At 33.8% G+C, this 21,697-nt stretch overlaps 1 protein-coding gene across 6 annotated transcripts in view; it reads left to right on the top strand.

Annotated features, from left to right (window-relative positions):
• The window catches only part of LOC144968263 (uncharacterized), a 71,036-nt gene that overhangs the window by 6,193 nt on the left and 43,146 nt on the right, over nt 1–21,697 (top strand). Inside the window, exon 1 of one of the 6 annotated variants that reach the window (XM_078906450.1) lies at nt 18,679–18,774. The exons of 4 other annotated variants lie outside the window; for them this stretch is intronic. The gene's annotated coding sequence lies outside the window, so the exon portion shown is untranslated. Of the gene's footprint in view, nt 1–18,678; nt 18,877–21,697 lie in introns of those variants that run through there. One more of the 6 variants, XM_078906449.1, reaches the window with a different exon arrangement.

Below are 21,697 nucleotides of genomic sequence, written 5' to 3'. Positions count from 1 at the left end.
ATGGTTGAAAAGGCGGAGAGAAAATATAACAAACTGTTTAATAAAAACAAGCTAGAATGATAGCGGACTGACAACACAAAACATGTGACTGTTTCATTTGGAAGTACTTACACCTTTAACAGCGAGACAGAATCTCCTTCTTTTGTAAAGACCAAAATAATTTCTCAAAGTCTGAATGCTACTGATAATTTCCACAAAGATAGCAGTAACTGCTTAGCGACTTGAGTTTCTGTTGAAGCCCTTCTAGCCGCGTACTTAGATAATTGCTGTCCTGGTATGACATGACCTGGAAGGCTGGAATAAAATCGAAATACGACTTTAAAGGATTAAATTCATTGTGAATGTTTTACCCATTCAATGTAACAAACTATGTAACGAAAGCAACAATAAATGACACACAGTAATGATGACAAGACAACAACAGATAACACTGTAACTTACGTAATCTGACAAAATGCCTTTTTAATTAAAACACTCTGGCCAGAAGAGTTTAACTTGAGCTTTTATACAGAGTAACAACAAAAATAAAAATACAATAAATTCCCTTTATTCATCCCACAGGGGAAATTTGTCCCTAGGGTCTATTTCAAGGGAAGGTTGGAATAACACAGGCGTCAGTCGCAGTGTAGCGCCGCAGATAGATCTGGGGCGAGGTGACTTGCTCAAGGCCACACAGCGCAGCGGGTATTCGAACTCGGTACCTTTCGGTTACGAAGCAAAGACCGTACCGCTGAGCCACGATGCCCCCATAATATCCACCAAACGTGCTTAAAGCGCTTTACAAGCGGCCCCTAGTTAAGACAAGTAGACATGTAGGACTATACATGATGCCTGTTAGGCGATATTACAATTTTTCAGAGACAAAGGTGTTAATATCCAGGCACTCATTTGACCCCCGAGTACGGTGAGAGAATGTGAGTCAAGAGCCTTTTCCAAGGATTCAACTATGCGCCGCTCATAGCGGAACCAAACCCAGGACCGTCCGATCCGAGGACGAGTGTCATACCACAAGACCACATAACTGCACTGCAAATATTGATGGTAACAAAGGTCAAAATTTCTCAAAGCTTAAAAGTATTTTAAGTCTCGGTTTGAGATTGTTGCCCTGTTAAAGTGGACCTTTATTCATTGATAATATAAAGTAAAAGTTGTCTAGCTAAACTATTTTTAATAACGTGTTTTGTCAGCGGACGGCAGGACAAGCGTGCGTCGACTGTTATCGACACATTCCATTTTGTACACAGAATCACTAAGATTAGAATAGATAGCTGCCACACTTAAAATTTAAAAATTCTGTTGCATTTATTATATTATCACCCGTCGTCGTATGGATTTATAAAGTTACTGATGTGTAGACTATACATCACATCTCAGTTTTTAATATTTTTTCAAATAATTAAAAATAAAACGTTGCAGACTAATATATGAAAATATTTTTTTATAAGAACTTGACAGTCAGTATTGTCGGTATAGCGATGTCTTAAAGCAAAAATATCCAATGATTTAGACCCCATTCCTTTTAAGAGTATATAAATTGGCAGCATTGATTTCACAACACAATACATTGGATACCTTTATAAAAATTCAACATTTATTTGTTTGCTTTTGTCTTTTTATTTATTTATTTTTTTAATAAATGAAAATGAATGTTGTAGTTTTTTTCACATGACACATTCGTGTGTAAAAGATAAATTGAACATGGAACTGTCGATATGAACCCTTTTGTACACGACATTATCATCCAAAGATCGTAAAATAGAATGACTCCTTTGTTGTTGTTGTTGTTGTTGTTGTTCAGCAGCGAATAAAAGAGATAGCCAGGTAGAAACTTTTCTAAAATTAGGGAACCTGTCAATTTTAAGAGATTCGACATGCTTACTGGTGGTGTACCACACGTGACTTTTACGATTTATCCTAAATCAACAAATAAGTTTTATAAGACATTTATTATTAATGGGGAGTGAATGTACCAAAAGCAAAATTGCTTTCCTAAGGATTAAACACCCTTCTTACACCTGGTCAGATAAAGTAACCTTATGTATTGACTGATCAAAATGAATCCCTAATTGTCAAAAAAAGATTTCGTCAAAACATAAAAGAAATCTTGGTGTTAAGAAGTTTGACAAGTTGGAGACCATCTTAATTGATCAATTAAACGTTTTCTGATCAAAATTTAAAATCGTGTTTAGTAAAAGGACGGCTGAATGTTGTTTACGTGGTCCTATCTAATGATCACCAGTTCTGGCTGGCAAAATAGTCATAGATTTATGGTAGCATTCATAATCGTTCGATTTCGTTACACTAACGTCTCTTAGTCGTATCCATTTCCTCATTTTCAAGTAGAAAACGATTTTGAATATACATGTTTTAAACTCAATGATTGCATACGTCGATGAGCTAAGCTTAGCATGAGGAGATAACCAGTCTGGAATCGAAAGTACAGTTGCCAGGATTTTAGGATCGATGCTTGCCACTTAGAACTACAATTCAATACCTGTTTTAAAATGATAACAGTGTGCTTAATATAACCATGAAGGTGGGATGGATCATTATAATAATATTTCCATGCCTACTTTTAAAATTCTAACATGAACCTCATTAGTTATCGTAGTATGGTTTTTTTATAACCAAATATACGAAGAGTTCAATCAATCAATCTGTCAACTCCTAACTCAGCAAAAATCAACGACTGGTTTATCTCAATACGTAAGTAGGAACTGGATGTCTTTTCATCTTCTTTGGACGAGAAAACATAATCACAAGTTCGGCACGCCGTTACCTAGAAACAAGGGAAACAACTGTGATGAACGTATTCGCTGTGACATCCAATATTAATCAGCCATGGATCCAATTAAAGCCTTCGGTCGTTCTGTGGGAGATTTTAGGGGCACAGGTAGATAGATGTCTCTGCATTGTTTTGAGTACGCTTAAACGCGATAGTACTAAAATAGAAACGTCACCTGTGAAAAACTGAAAATGCGTCAATATTTTTAGACACTTTGTGTAAATCCCCCCCCCCCCCCCTTCTCTCTCTCTCTCTCTCTCTCTCTCTCTCTCTCTCTCTCTCTCTCTCTCTCTCTCTCTCGCACTCTCTTTCCCTCTCTAACTCCCTCTCTTCCCAGCCACACACGCACACACACACACACACACACACATACAGGCACACTCACTCATTAACACATACCATATCACACACAAAGCGATAACACCTTGGCGTAAGAAGACTGAGTAAGAATGTAAGACCATTAACTGTTTACCATCAGGTATAAAATTTAAACGACGTATTGTTTATAATTCCGAGATTCAATTTCAAGAAGCTCAGAGATTGTCGACGCCCCAATCGAAAGCTTCAAAAGAAACCAAAAACTATAATAATAAAAAGGGCACACAAATTGTATCCCATACTCCTATTGATCTAGAGTAACTGCCGAAGTGCACATATTTGCAGGTCTGATAGACGAACTCAATGATGGGCTTGTTTTATCATTGATTGCAATGGACAATATTTTGGGTTGGTTTGAGAGTATTTTCATTACAACAATGAGCCCATAACAATGTGGGTTATCAGACCTTCAAGTAAGTGCACGTCGTTCGTGGCAGAGAGGGCAATGACAAAAAAAAAAAAAAAAAAAAAAAGGAAAGAAAAGAAAGAAGAAACAATACTAAAATTCCAAACAAAACATTCAAATAAATAGGTGTAAATGTTTTTGTTTGCGAATTTGGATAATTGTTTTGTTGTTTTGTTTGTGTGTGTGTGGGGGGGGGGGGGGGGTAAATATTATTACACTATAGTTTGTCCACTAAGACACAAGCTATTTACTATATTGTGGTCGATGGTCCTTTGAATGTGCTATAACATCAATGTATCGTGTCAGCCGCCGATAACAATAGAGGGAGGGTCCTTTGTCATTGAATGAAACTTAATTAATTGACGTTACTGAACGAATAAGTAACATCAGCACAGGCTGACAAAACATCCTTTTCTCATTTGAACCAGAAAACATTTTCTTCGTTATAGCCTATTAATAGAGAAAGATGATCTCCGATGATTTGTCAAGAACTCTTAAATTTGTGACATTTTTAAACTTCGTCAAAGTCTCAGGTAAAATGGCAAAGTAATCATTCAGATCTATGAGTTCAATGGAGCCGGAGTTATCCCGGTTTCAGTGGTGTGAAATGGCCAGTAGCAATTGCTTTCTATCCGTCAGTCTATCACAAAATTCTTACCGACCGATCTAACCGACTTAGGTACTCGATCACTGCTTGGTGAACATGGATGGTCACCTGGTTTTTGTTGTTTACGATGGCCTTTAATGAATTTATCGGTATTATTTATTACTAATGTGTAAGTTCGATATCAAAATATCAGGTAGGTACCACTATTCTATTCATCATCCTCATTTTGATAAATTCAATATAACCACCAGCATCTCTTCCGACACTCTCTTCTCTTCCTCTTTCTCTTGGTAATTTATTTTTCTTTCAATCAATTCGAAACTACCGTCATCGCCAGGTCATCACCATCACTTTCATTACTTCAAACGTAGATGCTTTTAACTTAGAGATGTTAGAGAGTTCTAACTACACACTACGTCCCTCACAAAAGGGTTAGGTTTATATTTTATTGGTGTAAACAAAAAAAAAGCTATCAGCGCACCAGCAGTCACCTCCTAGTGAAAAAAAAAAACCCATTAAAACTCGAGTGGTTTCACATTTGGGTAAAAGTTTATTTATCTTCACAGTTAGTAAAATTGATATCCCTGTAAAATATTTGGTCGAATTGAATTTCAATTCGACCATTTGAAGGTCACTTAAGTTCGAATGTGGCCAACTACATTTAACAATTAATTGCTTGTGAAATATCAATATATGAAAACATCTTTAAGAACAAAAAAAAAAAAGCATTATTTTGTGTTAAACAATTCACGTGTACATTTTTGTTAATTTTTCTCTCGATTTGTGAGAGTTATTGGTCTTGATTATATTTTTAGATGAATAAAAATATTCCTCTTTTTAAAATAACTTGCGAACTATAGAACAGTAAAGGAAGGTGCCCCAAACGTAAACAACAGTCGAGAAGCACGTGGCAAACCACATGTTCCTGTCTTGACAGCTCACGTTCCAATGTAAATAATAGAAAAAAATAACCTTTAAAATTTGGCTGTTAGGTGGCAAAAGAAACACATATTCATAAATACTCGATCATGCATCAAATAATGTCTAGATATGGATATTTTATGGAACAAAAGGTAAAATTTTCTAAAATTTATCAAAAGTTACAGTCAATCTATTTTTAGACCAGAGCAAATTATTGCGCTGGTGTGAACAAAACGAGAATTATTCGGAGCCTGATTTTCATAATAATTTAGCCTTATATTATTATTTCTGCAACTGTTAGATTTTATGTAAACATATTTTCAATACTGAAAGTGTATTGCCTACAACTCAAACTACAAAATTGGGAGACCTATATTGTGCGTAAATTATTCCGGTCCCTAACGGAAATCACTAGCAACTTGTTATTGTTTACGTTTGGGGCACCTAACTTTACTGCTCTATACTTTATTTTATACTACTCAGAAAATAAAGTTTACTTACTTGGATGTCAGTAACATGCGTATGAAGTTACAAGCACCAAAAAATAACTTCTATAATTAGCTAATTATGCGATACTTACATAGTGATACGAGATATTTGAGTGCTGTAACTTTATTGTAGTCATTCGTAGTCTGAAGACAGTAATAATTATTTGTACACTTTGGATAGGGCCTAGTCGCAGCAGGGTGGGCTGAGGGATGAATACAAAAAGAAGAAAACTCAACTACACCCGAGACAAATACTTTTCGCATTACTTCAGAGGCAAGTGCTCTATCAACTAAGCTATCGCTGGAGTCCCTTTCAAATGTATAAAGAGTTGGCCCTAGAGAAAGATCGAAATGGACGTCACCCAGCTCCGTTGTTGTTTTTAGACAGTCATTTTAATGATTAGTACTTACTAAATGATACCAATCAGACTACAAACGTTCAAGGTAACACAAATTTTTGTGGGTATCGACACGTTATCTCCGGCTGGTAGATGTTATGATTATTTTACCTAAACGCATAACATCAATAATATTTTTTTGGTCCTTCTACACTTAATTCAGAACTAAGTTACCATTGGTCTATGATACTTAAACGTTGATTGATTTGTCGTTTTCCGTCCTTCACTAATCAGAACTAAGTAATTATTGGTCTATAGTACGAAGTAGTAGTTACATTTGGATTCATCAGTCCCAATCAGAGATGGCAATAGGATTCAATAGTCGTAACGTCACTTCCTTCCTAATGACGCGTGGTAACTTAGTAACACTGGCTCTAAACTATCGGAACAATGGCGGACGCCCTGTGAAATATTTCTCCGGCGAGCATAAAAGCGTACAGAGTGAAAAAAAAACCCCATAAATTTGATCATGTTTTGACTTTTACACATTCTGATCACAAGACATATGAAAAGTTCTAGCCAGCTTGAAGAATATAAAGTAATGCTTTTCTTTGTTTAGAACCAAGATGGCCGCCGTTGCCAGGCGGCGTGACATCAGACTATTGTATTCAATTGTCTGCGAGGTGATGATGAACATGAATTTGGCTTTTCAAGAGCTGATTATTGTGGAGACGGTAACAGTAATCATAATCTTGGTGGTGATAAAGGAAAAATACCCCAGGTTATACTTCTGAGGATACAGATAAAATACATAGTTAAATGTAAGTAACGACTGTGAATATTGTTTTGGATTGAAATCATTTTTGTCATCAAAACTGAACGTGAAGCTTACTGTTTCACTGTTACGTATATATTGTTTTTTAGGTGGAACGAAATTGACGTCACATAGGTTTTTGTTATTGTTTTTACACAGCCATTTTAATGATTAGTTCTCACTAAATTCTATCAATCAGAGAATACACGTTTAAGGCTACACATAGTTTTGTGTGTTTGTACGTTATTTCCGGCATACAGGTGTTGTGAGTATTTTACCAAAACACATAGCATCAATAATGCTGAGGAATGGGGTTGTTATCCTCCGGAATTTGTAATAATTAGCCCGTTCAATGTCGTAATCAATCAATCATATCATTCTTTGCAATTAAAAAATCTTTCTCATGCCCTCTTGTCAACACTGTTAATCGGGTCAGGATCTTAGAAGGGGGGGGGGGGGTGGAAGTGGGAAGGGGTGGAGGGAGGGACATGAAAACATCAAAATCATGTGACCGAAACAATGCCATCAAATATTCAAACAGGTAATCCAGACGAGTATTAAGAAAACGAAAATAGAATCCAAATTTGAACAGATAGAAACGTGCACTGGGTTCATGTTTAATTTGAGGTCTCCTTCAGCTGTCTCTTGTTTGTTTAAACCGATTCAAATGCATTGAAATTGAGTGCACAATACAGAGCATCTCAAAATAAAAGAGGTTATCACAGCTACCTCCTCTAAAAATGGCCAGAACAACAAATTTTATAAAGATGATTATGTAGCGAGTTTTGTCGATTAACGACAGCTGAACCGTCATATTGTAGAGTCCCGGGGCCCGGGTTCGAGAGCCTTTGCCAATAATTTTTGTCATCTAAAATCTTTGTTATTTGAAATTTGATCATTTATTTCCCAAATGATATATATATATATATATATATATATATATATATATATATATATATATATATAATATATATATATATATATGGGTGTTTTGTCAGTTTACGTCGGTATTGATTTTAAGTCTAGTGTTTTCGTTTATGACGATATAATCATGTATTGATTGATTCGTTATTTCAGGTCTAGATTGAACGCTGCCTATACTTTTTGTATTCATTTTTCAAAAGAGATAGAACTCAGCTCTAGGTCATGAAATGTTCAAAATCGATTTTCATTATTCAAGTATTTATAGATAATATACTTTCTCAATATAGAAATAATTAGTACACATACAAACATATTATTTGTATATAGTTACCAAGGTGAGCGTCTTGTTTCCTTTGGGTTGGTGTTTAGCGTTTGGCCTCAAAGTATTTTGCAAACACAATGACTCCAATAACAACACAAATCAAAGTAAAAATGCTTAGTTACTGGAAGTTATGGATGCGAAAAGAATTGAACAGACATTAAATGCGTCAAAAGAACGTTTTGGGCTCAAGCCCCTTCTTCTACCACCACCAACAACAATAAAAGCAGCAGTAGAATTCATTCATATCCTATTGTCATTTTACTGTTTATATTGCTAGTTGAATTAGAATTTTGAGCCCTAATGTCCATTATTCCGTATTTTCTTTACTTTTATTGAACTATATCTTAAATAACGCGAGTTACCATTGGATTTCTTAGATTGAGCATCCTACAAGTCAAAGCATAGTAAATAAAGACAATATAGAAATAATACTCATTTAACTTTTCAACGCAATGGGATATATTTTTTAGTCTGGCACTTTCTATTGCAAAACGACCACCTGGTTTAAGGAAACAAACATCTAACATTGTAGGACTTAAATGAGATATCTTGTTTATTGGCCTTTATCTCTCTCTCTCTCTCTCTCTCTCTCTCTCTCTCTCTCTCTCTCTCTCGCTTTCTCTATCTCTCTCCTTTCTTATTATATATATATAATATATATATATATATATATATATATATATATATATAATATATATATATATATATATATTATATATATATATATATATATATATATATATATATATATAATAATGTGCAACAACATTATAGTCAGTCAGTAATATTGAAGTAGCGTGGCATTGAGCACATTGATATTACATTCGCGTATTGATGCTATGCTCAATGTTTTTTAAAAAACCTCCCAATATCCGTCAGCTGGATATAACGTACCAATAGACAAAACTATGTGTAACCGTAATCGTTTTTAGTCTGAGTAATACAATTTAGTGAGAACTACTTCTAAAATAACTGGGTGAAAACAACAAAGAGCTGAGTGACGTCAATTTTGTTCCTACTATAATATTAAGCAGAAAGTGGTTGACATCACTGTAATGCTTTTACGACTTTTTCTTTTATCTGTCAATGAGGTTTCGCCACATTCCACGATTACAAACAACTGGATGAATAAGATCAAAGAGAGAGGGAATGGGGATTCCCCTCTCAAGCGCATAATGGACGGTGGACCTGTTTCGAGCCAAAATAAGTCCCGACAACCCTTGTATGTAGTTTTCCTGACTTCGAGCAGAACTGCATATACGAGATGGGGCGGGGACATCAACTCCTCGAAACAGGAGGAGAAGTTGCCAGGCTTTTCCACCAGCAAGAGGAGACATTGGGTGGCAGCCAGCGACTTCTTACTATTAGTAGACGATGGTGGCAGCCAATCGGCTTCGGTCGAAAACCTGCTTAACAGCACGCTCATTGCATCAGTGGGAACTTGACATGCATCCGTTGTGGAAACGAGCCCGAAACAGCAGAGCATCTAGTTGAACGGTGCGTTTTGACGAAGCTTCCGGGTGGGTTTGCGACCGTGTACGAGTGCACGGAATTTGCAGATTGGGTGATCGTCATAACATAGCAGTGTAAGCACCATTAGAAGCTGCTGCTGCCACATTCGATCCAAAATACCTTAAGTGGATAACGTAAGACTACTGATTAGCATTCTATATTTTCAACCAAAAATCGTAACGATTTATTTCCCTTAGACTTCTTTAAAATCTGTTTTGATTATCCGATTTGAGTCTTTCTGACCCTTTAGGATACATCTTAGTAGCCCCTCAAAACCGGGAATGCTTTTGGCACCAGAATTATCCTGGTTTAATGTCATTGAGCAGTAAGTGAGAATTGGTTGCTACCCTTTGTTTAGAATATTCGTCAATTGAAAAGTATCTTCTTCCAGATCACAAAGACTCAACCACCCAATCACTGGTGAGTAGACGTAGTAAGAAATAATATCGACTTTACCTGGCACTGATATCGATACCTTTGCTTTTCAGGCGAATGTTCTAGCATCTAAGCTAAAGTAAACCCATTTTAATAGATCGATATTTGGAGTAACATTTTTATACCCAAAATAGAAGTGAATATTATGTCAAATCACGATTCTACAGGTTTTAAAGTAGAAATCTCCAATTTAGACAATCGTCTCTCACTCCCACCTACCCATTCGTAAAAAGTTTGATGACCGAGATAGAAACATCTACGTCAGCTGTGATCAAAAAGATGACTTTAGTGGTTAATAATTTATATAAGAATGGACCTGAGGCTGACATTTCTACAGCCGAGAATCCGCCATTAAACAGAATAATTACCTCCCTTTTTCTGAAGAAGAGTCTGAATGTCTCAGATCAGACAGATCGCGCCCGAAGATGGAACGTGTTAGCCCAAATTGCTCACAAGGAAATGGGACATATACGTACTACAGAGACGTCAGAGTCATCGAAAACTATCATTATTATTTTATTATTATTTTTAAAAAGATGAAGGAGAGGACGAAGAAGAAGAAGAAGAAGAAGAAGAAGAAGAAGAAGAAGAAGAAGAAGAAGAAGAAGAAGAAGACTTGAGCATGCAGTAGGCAATATCCACTGAGCGCTTTACAAGGAGTCCCGAGCCAACAGCAACACTACCTAATGTTTAGAACAAGACATGATCGCGGAAATCATGTGACTGGAAATGACGTCATGTCATGTCGTCATGAATGGAAATGACGTCATCCATTCAGGATCAATAAATTATATCTTATATCTTATCTTATCTTAACTCTCTCCCTACCAGCTATTTTCAAAATTTTACCCAAACTTCAAACTTCATACTCACCGAACACAAAAGTAGATTTTTTTCAAACAGAATAGTAACGGGTATATTCTACACTTTTTCCAGAAAAATGAGCTCTGCAACACAGTGTACATTTTTTTTGGCTATAACTATACCAAAATGAAATCAGAATAAGAAAATTGTTGGTTACATCGTAAAGAATATGACGATTTTCTTATGGGTTGTAAGGAGAGGGTTAAATCATGATCATGTGACTGGAAGTGACGCATAAGCTGGATGTCATAATGTGACTGGCAGTGACGTCAATGGTTGGAGCAAAGTTACTCTCCTTTAATCCTTGGATCTAAAACCACGACTCAATGAAACGTGAACCGAATAAAGTGTCCTCTTTTCATTTGGTTAACTTATCTTGCTCGTCTTGCACGGGGTGTTACCTTTACCGGAATCGTTCTGAAGATGTAAATAGGGCCCGGGGAGGTTGCAGGATTAACCCACATGTTTTGACATGGTGCACAAATATTTCGAACATGTCAGTATGTCAAAGGATTACTTATTCTTTGTCCAAGAGTCAGACCGAGCAAATGAATTAACACTCATTAACTATTAACAGTAATGATCTTGACTCATCATCATCATCATCATCATCATCATCATCATCATCATCATCATCATCATCATCATCATTATCATCATCATCATCATCATCATCATCATTATCATCATCATCATCGCCATCATCATCGTGATAATCATCATCATCGCCATCAACATCATCATTATTCTATCAATCCATACAATGACAACACGACATTCAACACTGATAATTACGACTCAATATCAATCATTTATCAATCATTAATCAGAATGAAATGATCCTAGAACCATCAACCGTATCGAACAATTATCCAGAAACAACACTACAAAAAACCGCTCAAGCGTGGAATTTCCCTATATATTTTGAGTACCTTGTTTTTTGTTCTACAATTTTCATCGCTTTCTCACGGTGGCCCGCCTTGCTCTTAGTCGTACATCTTCGCCACTTCCGTTCTAAGTTAGATAAGCTGGCATCATTGTTCAAACGCGGTGATCCATGCAACAATGCAAGACATTGCACCATTACCTCATCATTCACAATAATTACAGTTATGCACTCGCCCAATGTCACGGTATTCATAAAAATCGGACAGACATCATCAGTGTTGTCAAGGAAAACAAAAACATCATCAACCAAAATAAAATTGTGATACATCGTATCGCAACGGTAATATATAGGAGTGATATTCATTCTGAAAATTAAATTTAACTCTGTCCTTATCGACTATTTTCAGAATTATTTCCGAAATACCATACTTACTCTGCACAATAATTGCTTTTTTTTTTACACCAAACTAAAAAGCAAAAAGTAATTTATTTTGTTTAGGAAGGTGGGCTTTACAAAACAGCACTAGACTACTAAGCTCTGACAAATATTTTTCTTCAAATTTTGTGATTTGCAATGCTCTGAATAAGACAAACGTTCATTGTATGGTAACAAATGTATCGATTTTCCTGTCGGGTGGGGTGTTCCAATTCGGAACCCCAAAATGACTCACTCTCAATGACTTCTATTGGCCGTACACCGAGAGTTATTGTGGAAATAACTGTTGCCTAATTGCAAACACTAACGAAAGAGTGAAAACGGAGAGGTTTCGGATGGGAACAATACAGACAATGGACGTTTCGGGTGCAAATCCTTCGTCAGCACGAAAATAAACAAATCAACGTGGAAAACATATGAAATAAAATGTAATATAACTTGTATCGTCTGTACTCCATGGTGGTTACAAAATGAATGAAACTGTATAACGTGGTGTGGGTTGTGGGTAGGGAGTCCCAGGGTTGTGGAATGAGGTCAACGTTTGAAGGTACAGGAACTTACTAGAAAATAATGGAGGATAAAAGACATAATATAATTGTAATATTGGAAGAAGTACTAGAAACCGAATAAATAGTAGACGTAGTAGTAGTAGTAGTAGTAGTAGTAGTAGTAGTAGTAGTAGTAGTAGTAGTAGTAGTAGTAGTAGTAGTAGTAATAGTAGTAGTAGTAGTAGTAGTAGTAGTAGTAGCAGCAGTAGTAGTAGTAGTAGTAGTAGTAGTAGTAGTAGTAGTAGTAGTAGTAGTAGTAGTAGTAGTAGTAGCAGCAGCAGCAGCAGCAGAAAAGCAATAATAGTAGTAAAAGTAGTACTAGCGTACTAGAAAATTGTTGTGGAACAGTCTGGGTGAGGGGGACGGGCGAGGGGAAAAGTCCCTGGGGCGGTTGGTGACTGGAATGGAACGTCCATTGTCTGTATTGTTAAGCCTCTCTATTTTCACGATTTCGTTAGGATTTTAACAATCTTATACTTACTTTTTGATTCCAGATGATGTTCGACCGCAAAAATTAAAAAAAAATTTGAATAAATCCTTTTCAATTGTACGAATTTATCTTGAAAATGTTGTTGCTTTATATTGCTACTTCGACTGTAAGAAGAGTCTCAAATCCGTGAAAAAGCGCTGAGAGAAGCTCGTGTTTGATCTTCGGAGTGAGACAAGGCTTTAAGAGACGTGTTATGTAATTAATGACATGGAAAAGTACTGAAATTGGCATAAATATATCATGCATTTATTTATGGCTGTGTTAAATGGAACTCAGGTCTATGTCATAATTCTTATTAAAATTAGGCGTTAAAATAGAAGGTGAATAGAGAAGGGGGTCCGAATTGGAATACTGTCCGGATTGGAACACCCCACCCTAGCAGTTGGGACGGAGAGGGTTAAGGTAAAAATAAATTTATTAAACTTCAATTACGTTTATTGAGTAGAATAAAATCAGTTACATGAAGTGCAGAGACCGACGGGTACTTGGATGCTGGTCTGATAACCCAGATTGCTATGGGCTCGTTGTTAAATCACGCCTGTAATATGGCAGAGACGTCGTGATGACACACCTACTATTTTGTCGGTTCCACAATCCTTGGAAGTGTGTATGTAATCAGTCCTTCAAAGGACTAATATGTAATTGATAGATTACATATTGAATCGTAAAGTGACATAACTATTATAGTAGCAGGATGTATAGGCAGATTCTTAGGATTACGGAACGTAAAAGAGTGAGGATGGATGATCTTTATTGATGACCGGTATAATATATTTAGATTAGGAAATAAGATGCCATCACTCTGAAACCAGAAGATTAATTATACAAGATATGTTTGTATCCATCCAGTCATTCGAAAGAGTGGTTTTATACTCCCAATGGGGTTGGAACCAGTTGGGGTATTTTTTTTTTTTATTTTTTTTGTTTGTTTGTTTGTTTTGTTTTTTATTTGTTTTTTGTTTGTTTTTTTGTTTTTTTGTTGTTTTTTTTTTTTTTTTTTTGGTTTGTGTTTTGTTTCTTTTTGTTTCTTTTTTTTTTTTTTTTTTTTGGGGGGGGGGGGGGTTGACATCATACTTTTGTTCCATATTGTGTAAGATTATCAGACCTTCTAATATGTGCATCTCGGGATAAACCCAAAATTCAATTCATCTGATCATTTAAACGTTTATAATTTAAAGTGTGGCATCGCCTCGCACGGTTTGACGCGAGGAGCCACAATTACAATTTTTGCACTCATCCAATGCGACGGTATTTCTTTCAAAGCCGGACAGCCTAAAGGCATCGTTGTGTGTTATAGAGAAGACACATACCGGAAGACCAAGATAATATTATCTGCGTTATAAAATATCCAATACACCATTGACTTGATTTTGTCGAATTTAGGTTTGTTATTGCTTTAATTAATGTATGCCTTTTTTTGTTTTGTTTTGGCTTGGCTTTGTTTTTTGTTGCTTTTGTTCTGTTTAGTTTTCTATTTTTGTTTTAATTTTTGTTCATGTGTTGTTGTTTGTTTTTCATTTTATTTTTTTGTTTCTTGATTTTTGATTTCTTTTTTTTTTCTTGTTGAGCCTTTTATTTGGTTTGTTTTGTTCTTTTTCTTCTTCTTCTTCATTTTTTTTATTTTTTTTTGGTTTGTTGATGATTTCCATGCCCAAATAAGAGCATCGTGATGCACATCGGTACCAATACTAAAATAAAGAGCATCCATTTGTCATGAGTATAATTGTAAGAATGAAAAAAGAGAGATCTGGCCCATTTTAATGAACAAGTTACATTCGACTGGTGCTTTTTCCAACAACCGTTCTACAATCATTTATCATCCCAGAAGTATGATAGCGACTTTTTGTTTGTGAACATTAAAATTTATAAAAAGCCTCAAACCAAAATCTAAGTCTCTGCATTACAATATCGGTAATAATACGATTTTACAGTCCCTTTCTTTCCCCTGTTCTTTTCAAATCTGATGAACAACCGTTTGCCTATGACGTTATAGAGAAATAGCCTCAAACTATAAACAAAGTGTTTTCGTGTTACAGCAAAGATAACCGGCGCACAGCAGTTCATTTCAGGCCAGATAATGGACCATTATAATTGTTGTCATGGAAGATAAACAAAACCTCAAAACGAAGCCAGTTTCCTTGTTACATCACGGCATACACGGAATTGTTTGATCATCATCAGACCTGGGAGTGGAATAAACGCACGAGAACTCAGTCCCAATGCCCCACATCATTATTAAATAATTGACTGATCTAAGAGAAGTATAGGCTTTGAACGTTAATGATAAAAGCAATGAGCAAAATTTTGAGTGATGTTCAATTATAATTCAAGATGTAGGCCCTACTTTTAAAATTCGTATCATTGTATTTTTTCTATCATCATCATTATTATTATTATTATTATTATTATATTATTATTATTATTATTATTATTATTATTATTATTATTATTATTATTATTATTATTATTATTATTATTAATATCATCATCATCGTCATGTTATGCATGCTGCTCTTTTTATTTCAATTTTATTTTTCTAAGACGAAAAGCTTGGGTGGATAAGGAATTGGACTTAAACCTGGAGAGTCAATGGTCGAGCCCATCTGTCAGTACTTTGTTTCTCCCCTCCTTAAGCAATAACCTTAAGTTAGCTATATAGAGCATGTCCAAGGATTTACCATGTTCAATGCTCTTCACAATGTTTCTTTTATTCCCTCGACAGGCCATATGGAACCATATTTCCATTTCATACAGTACCAATAGCCGTTTAGGCGTCCATTTTGTACTAACACTCTTACAATATCCGTCAAGTACTTATTCACACTTGAATCGAAGGTTCTAGGTGCCTTGCCAAAGGGCACATTATCGGGGCCATCATTTTTCACAATCACAATCTTACACCCGGAAGATCAATGATCGATTCGCTATTCGATATCTCGTTGTTGTTGTTTTCCATAAGCAAGACATTTAGCTCCATTACTCACTTTGCCACTCTGTATTGCGATTAAACGCTTGGGTTACCTCAATCTTTTCTAGAAATAAATCTTAAAGAAAAGAAAAACTTCATTGGATAATTAAAGAGAGTTTTATTTTAACTTATTTTTTTCTTTGGGAAAAACCCAACACAATGCTGTCTTGTACATGACAAAGAAAAGGTTGTTTAGACCTCTGGCATAATTAAGACAAAATAACCCTCATTTCCATTCTCGGACAAATCGCTTTTTCTTTCATTTGGGCAAAAATTTTTAAAAACCTTAAGTACAGAACAATTAAAATTACTCTCTACTGACGTATACATATCTGCGGGTCTGATAACCCAACTTATGTGCACCTAGCTCTCTACTTATCCAACATTCTTCAACTCAGACTTTAACATTTATTTATTTCCTTAAGGTCACACAAAATTTTTGAACCAGTTGTTTTGTATTAATTCATCGATATTTGAATATAAACATTTCTAGCAAGATGATAAAAGTTTTTTGTCATTGTTAGGCATTTGTTCCCATTTTATATTATATTCTAACGGCTTAAATCTTCTCTCTTTTATTTTCTTGAGCTTTTATATAGAGCAATATCCACTTAACTTGCTCAAAGCGCTTTACATCGCATCCCTAGCAACACTTAACATGTAAGAAGAGACGTGACGCCCGTTAGACGATATTATTATACTTTTTATTTCCGACAGAGAGAATGCTGAAGCCACATCCCCATGCATCTCGGTTCTTTGCATCTTCTTCCTCCAGGCCTAATTCTTACCTATCGTCCTTTACCCTATCCATCGATCTGGTCTTCGGGCGTCCATTTTCCTCTCTTTCTCGTGAATTGTATATCTAATACTTTCTTTTCCACGTACTCCATATCCCGTCTCTTAGCACGTCCGAACCATTTCCACCTATCTTCTCTCATCTTTATTGATACATTCTTCGCTTCAGTCAACCTTCGAATCCATTCATTTCTCACTTTGTCTTTTCTTGTCCAGCCAAGTGACCATCTCAACATCCTCATTTCTGCCAACTCAAATTCTTTACATTGTTTCTTTGCCGCAGCTGCTGTGTCTAATCCATGCAACATTGATGGGCTTACAACAGATATATATTTGTTTGTCACACATAACTCATTTACAGGTCTACTAATCCAAATTATTCTACCCCTCTCCCTAAATAGTAATAATTTGTGACGCCAGATTATCAAACATTGAATTTCACTAAAATTAATTTTTTGAAAAAAGAATTGTCATTTAAATATTTTTGAAAATGTCTTTTACTCAGAGAGACTAAATCGAAATGGATTGAGGGGTAGAATAAAAGATTTCTTACACTCTTATTTGATTTTTGGAATTCGAACTTTGTTCCCAACACGCACTCGTAAGCTCGTACAGCGGTTGGGAACGTCTGGAATTCCAAAAATCAAGAGTGTAAGAATCGTATATTGTCATGGTTTCAAAATTATTGTAAATGAAATACTCCCAAATCGACATCTAGGATACTCTCTATTACAACGATCTTGAAATAAACCACATATATTATGGGGTCCGTTCGGTTATCAGACCTGTAAACAGATATGTAACTGTCAACCCTTCTACAGTCCAATTCCACATAAATAATTTCATTTACATAACAATCAAGTGGGTATTTAGAAGAGAGAGAGAGAGAGAGAGAGAGAGAGAGAGAGAGAGAGAGAGAGAGAGAGAGAGAGAGAGAGAGAGAGAGCATAATATTTTACCTTTTGAACCATAAAACTTCTACTTCATATTTTTTTCGATTAAGATGATTTTTAACTTGTCAAAAAAGCATGATATCGATTTATGTGTCATAAACATATCGATTAATCGGTCACACTTTTCAATATAAGAACGTGCCCGTCGTTTGATGTTTTTTTTTTTTGGTGTTTTTTTTTTTTTGTTGCTGTTGTTTTTGTTTGTTTTTTTGTTGTTGTTGTTTTGTTTGGTTTTTTTTTCCGAAATGAGAGTTGTCATCCTTTAATATCAATGTCTGTGTTGTTTAGGTTACAAAAAAGCCCTATCATAGTATGTAGTGGGTAGCTTCCATACCAGAATGTAGGCATTGTGGTTATCAGTCCTTGTTTCCTAGCTCTAATTAATGATTATTTTTCTAGTAAAATATGAGATTACAGTTGTTATTTTATTTTCTAAATACATTTATCAAATATTCCATTTTTAACAGCACCCTATAATGTCCGCCATAATTTAAAACTAGGTACTAATTCACCCCTGAGACCAGAGAGGCAATGTGCGTTTGACATGACCTACATCATGCATGACACGGGGCCTCAAACGTGGGATAGATGACTTTTGAGATGACAGTGACAGTGCCAATAACTCTCACGAACCTGAATGCGATCTATCTGTCTGTCTGCGGAGACGCACTGTCGGTTTGCCTTAAGCCTCTCTCTCTCTCTCTCTCTCTCTCTCTCTCTCTCTCTCTCTCTCTCTCTCTCTCTCTCTCTCTCTTTCTCTCTCTCTTTCTCTCTCTGAGCCCTCAAACTACCTCTCACTTTATTTCACTTTCATACTCATTATCTTGTCGGCGCGGTGGAAGATCAAAGGGAACCTGTTTTATAAACGATATGGATTTCTGATATTGTTTTTAAAAGTTAAGGTACTTTTTATTTTCGAGTGCATTTCAGCCTTTATTCGATTAAATGTATGTTCGAAATTCAGTAGAAATAATATTGTTTTAAAGGATCTTTGCTTGTCGTAGGTGAGATGGGAACGAAGTTATATCATCATCATCATCATCATCATCATCATCATCATCATCATCATCATCATCATCATCATCATCATCATCACCATTATTATTATTATTATTATTATTATTATTATTATTATTATTATTTATTATTATTATTATTATTATTAATATTATTATTATTATTATTATTATTATTATTATTATTATTATTATTATTATTATTATTATTATTATTATTATTATTATTATTATTATTTATTTATTATTATTATTATTATTATTATTATTATTATTATTAGTAGTAGTAGTAGTAGTAGTAGTAGTAGTAGTAGTAGTAGTAGTAGTAGTAGTAGTAGTAGTAGTAGTAGTAGTAGTAGTAGTAGTAGTATAGTAGTAGTAGTAGTAGTAGTAGTAGTAGTAGTAGTAGTAGTAGTAGTAGTAGTAGTAGTAGTAATAGTAGTAGTAGTAATAGTAGTATTAGTAGTAGTAGTAGTAATGTTACTATTATTATTATTATTATTATTATTATTATTATTATTATTATTATTATTATTATTATTATTTTATTTTTATTTTTTTAAAATTATTATTATTATAAGTATTGTAACAGGTATTGAAATATATTGGAGTTGTTCGGCTGTGTTTAATTATAATAGGGTTCTTTATAGCGGTAAGCATCTTGTGTTGTGATCCTTCTGAAATCCGTACAGTAGATATTATTATTATTATTATTATTATTATTATTATTATATTATTATTATTATTATTATTATTATTATTATTATTATTATTATTATTATTATTATTATTATTATTATTATTTATAAACGATATGGATTTCTGATATTGTTTTTAAAAGTTAAGGTACTTTTAATTTTCGAGTGCATTTCAGCCTTTATTCGATTAAATGTATGTTCGAAATTCAGTAGAAATAATATTGTTTTAAAGGATCTTTGCTTGTCGTAGGTGAGATGGGAACGAAGTTATATCATCATCATCATCATCATCATCATCATCATCATCATCATCATCATCATCATCATCATTATTCAAATCAACTACAATCACATATTCTTATTATTTCATAATTATATTTAGATTTGCTAGCCAACACACCAACACATAGCATCACTCCATCGATCGTCACACCCTTCTCTGTTATCAATGATGTTGTCTAAATTGGATGTGAATAGCTGATAACGATAACAGTTGATAATAAATTGTTGATATTCACGTTTATCCTCACTACAAATAGTATATTTTAAAGAAAACCCGGATGTTTTTGAGGATGATAAAAGTCTTTGTAAAGGATTAAGATAGAAAAAAAAAGAATAATGATGATAAGGATGATAGCAATAATAATAATAATAATAATAATAATAATAATAATAATAATAATGATAATAATAATAATAATTATAATAATAATAATAATTATAATAATAATAATAATAATGATAATAATAATAATAATAATAATAATAATAATAATAATAATAATAATTATTAATAATAATAACAATAACAATAATAATAAGAAGAATAAGAATAATAATAATAATAGTAATAGTAATAATAATAATAATAATAATAATAATAATAATAATAATAATAATAATAATAATAATAATAATAATAATAATAGACGTCTAATAATAATAATGATAAAATAATAATAATAATAATAATAATAATAATAATAATAATAATAATAATAATAATAATAATAATAATAATAATAATAATAATAATAATAATAATAATAATAATAATAATAATAATAATAATAATAATAGTTTACCTGCGAATTCTTCAATCCAATATTATAAAATTTTGAACTGGATAAAGTTGTTAAAAACTAGCCATCTGCAAGTAACCGAACACAAATTTGGGATTGATTTACCATTGTTGTTATGGACAATATTTATTTGATTTGATTTGAGAGTATTTTCATTACAGCCATGAGCCTATATTGCTTTGGGTTACCAGAACTGTAAATATGTCCACCTTGAGGTGCTCCTATTTTAAAATCTTAGGATAATATTTAAAAAATTACGCCCTTTCGCAACGGCACCATTAGATCCTGTCGCATAGGCATTTCGTGAAGGAATATAAATTATCCAACAAACAGGATGTCTGATGTCATCAGGATTCACCCAGGTTGTCCAAAGCTTAAGATTAAAATTTCGATAATTCATAATTTTGAGTCTAGATCGACGTTTACGTATTTACAGGTCTGATAGCCGAACGCAATTATGGACTTTATTCAACAACAATGTAAAGGACAATATTTTGCGTTGATTTAAGTCTTTCCATTACAACAATGCGCCCAAAACAAATAGTTGAGTTTTCAGACCTGCAAATGTATACACGTCGGTCTAGGTATTTACATTTTAGCAAATAAATACATATTTCGAGCCTATCTTTTACAATGGCCATTGTTGTTTTGTCTCATCCGAGACGCCACAAAACAAAAGCAACAATATTAAATGACGCCTTAAACATTTATGAGACAATAAAAAATAATCTACTTCCTTAATACTTCCTTAACCAAATCTACGTACCTGATGCTTGTGATCTATTATATAATATAATAGAATATATATATATATATATATATATATATATATATATATATATATATATATATATATATATATATATATATATAATATTTCAAGTATACTTATGATCAACTTCTACAATATTGTAGAAGTTGATCATAATTATACTTGAAATATTTTATAAATAGTTTCTTTTATCATAAAGTTGAGCACTATTATTTCATGAGTTTTGTTTTTATAATAAATATATATTTAAATTTAAA

Source organism: Berghia stephanieae, chromosome 3, assembly GCF_034508935.2.
Source record: "Berghia stephanieae isolate SIO BIC M18660-M18661 chromosome 3, UCSD_Bste_1.3, whole genome shotgun sequence".
Taxonomy (NCBI): Eukaryota; Metazoa; Mollusca; class Gastropoda; order Nudibranchia; family Aeolidiidae; genus Berghia; species Berghia stephanieae.
Note: the sequence above shows the minus strand (reverse complement) of the source record. Positions and strands in the feature narration are given on the sequence as shown.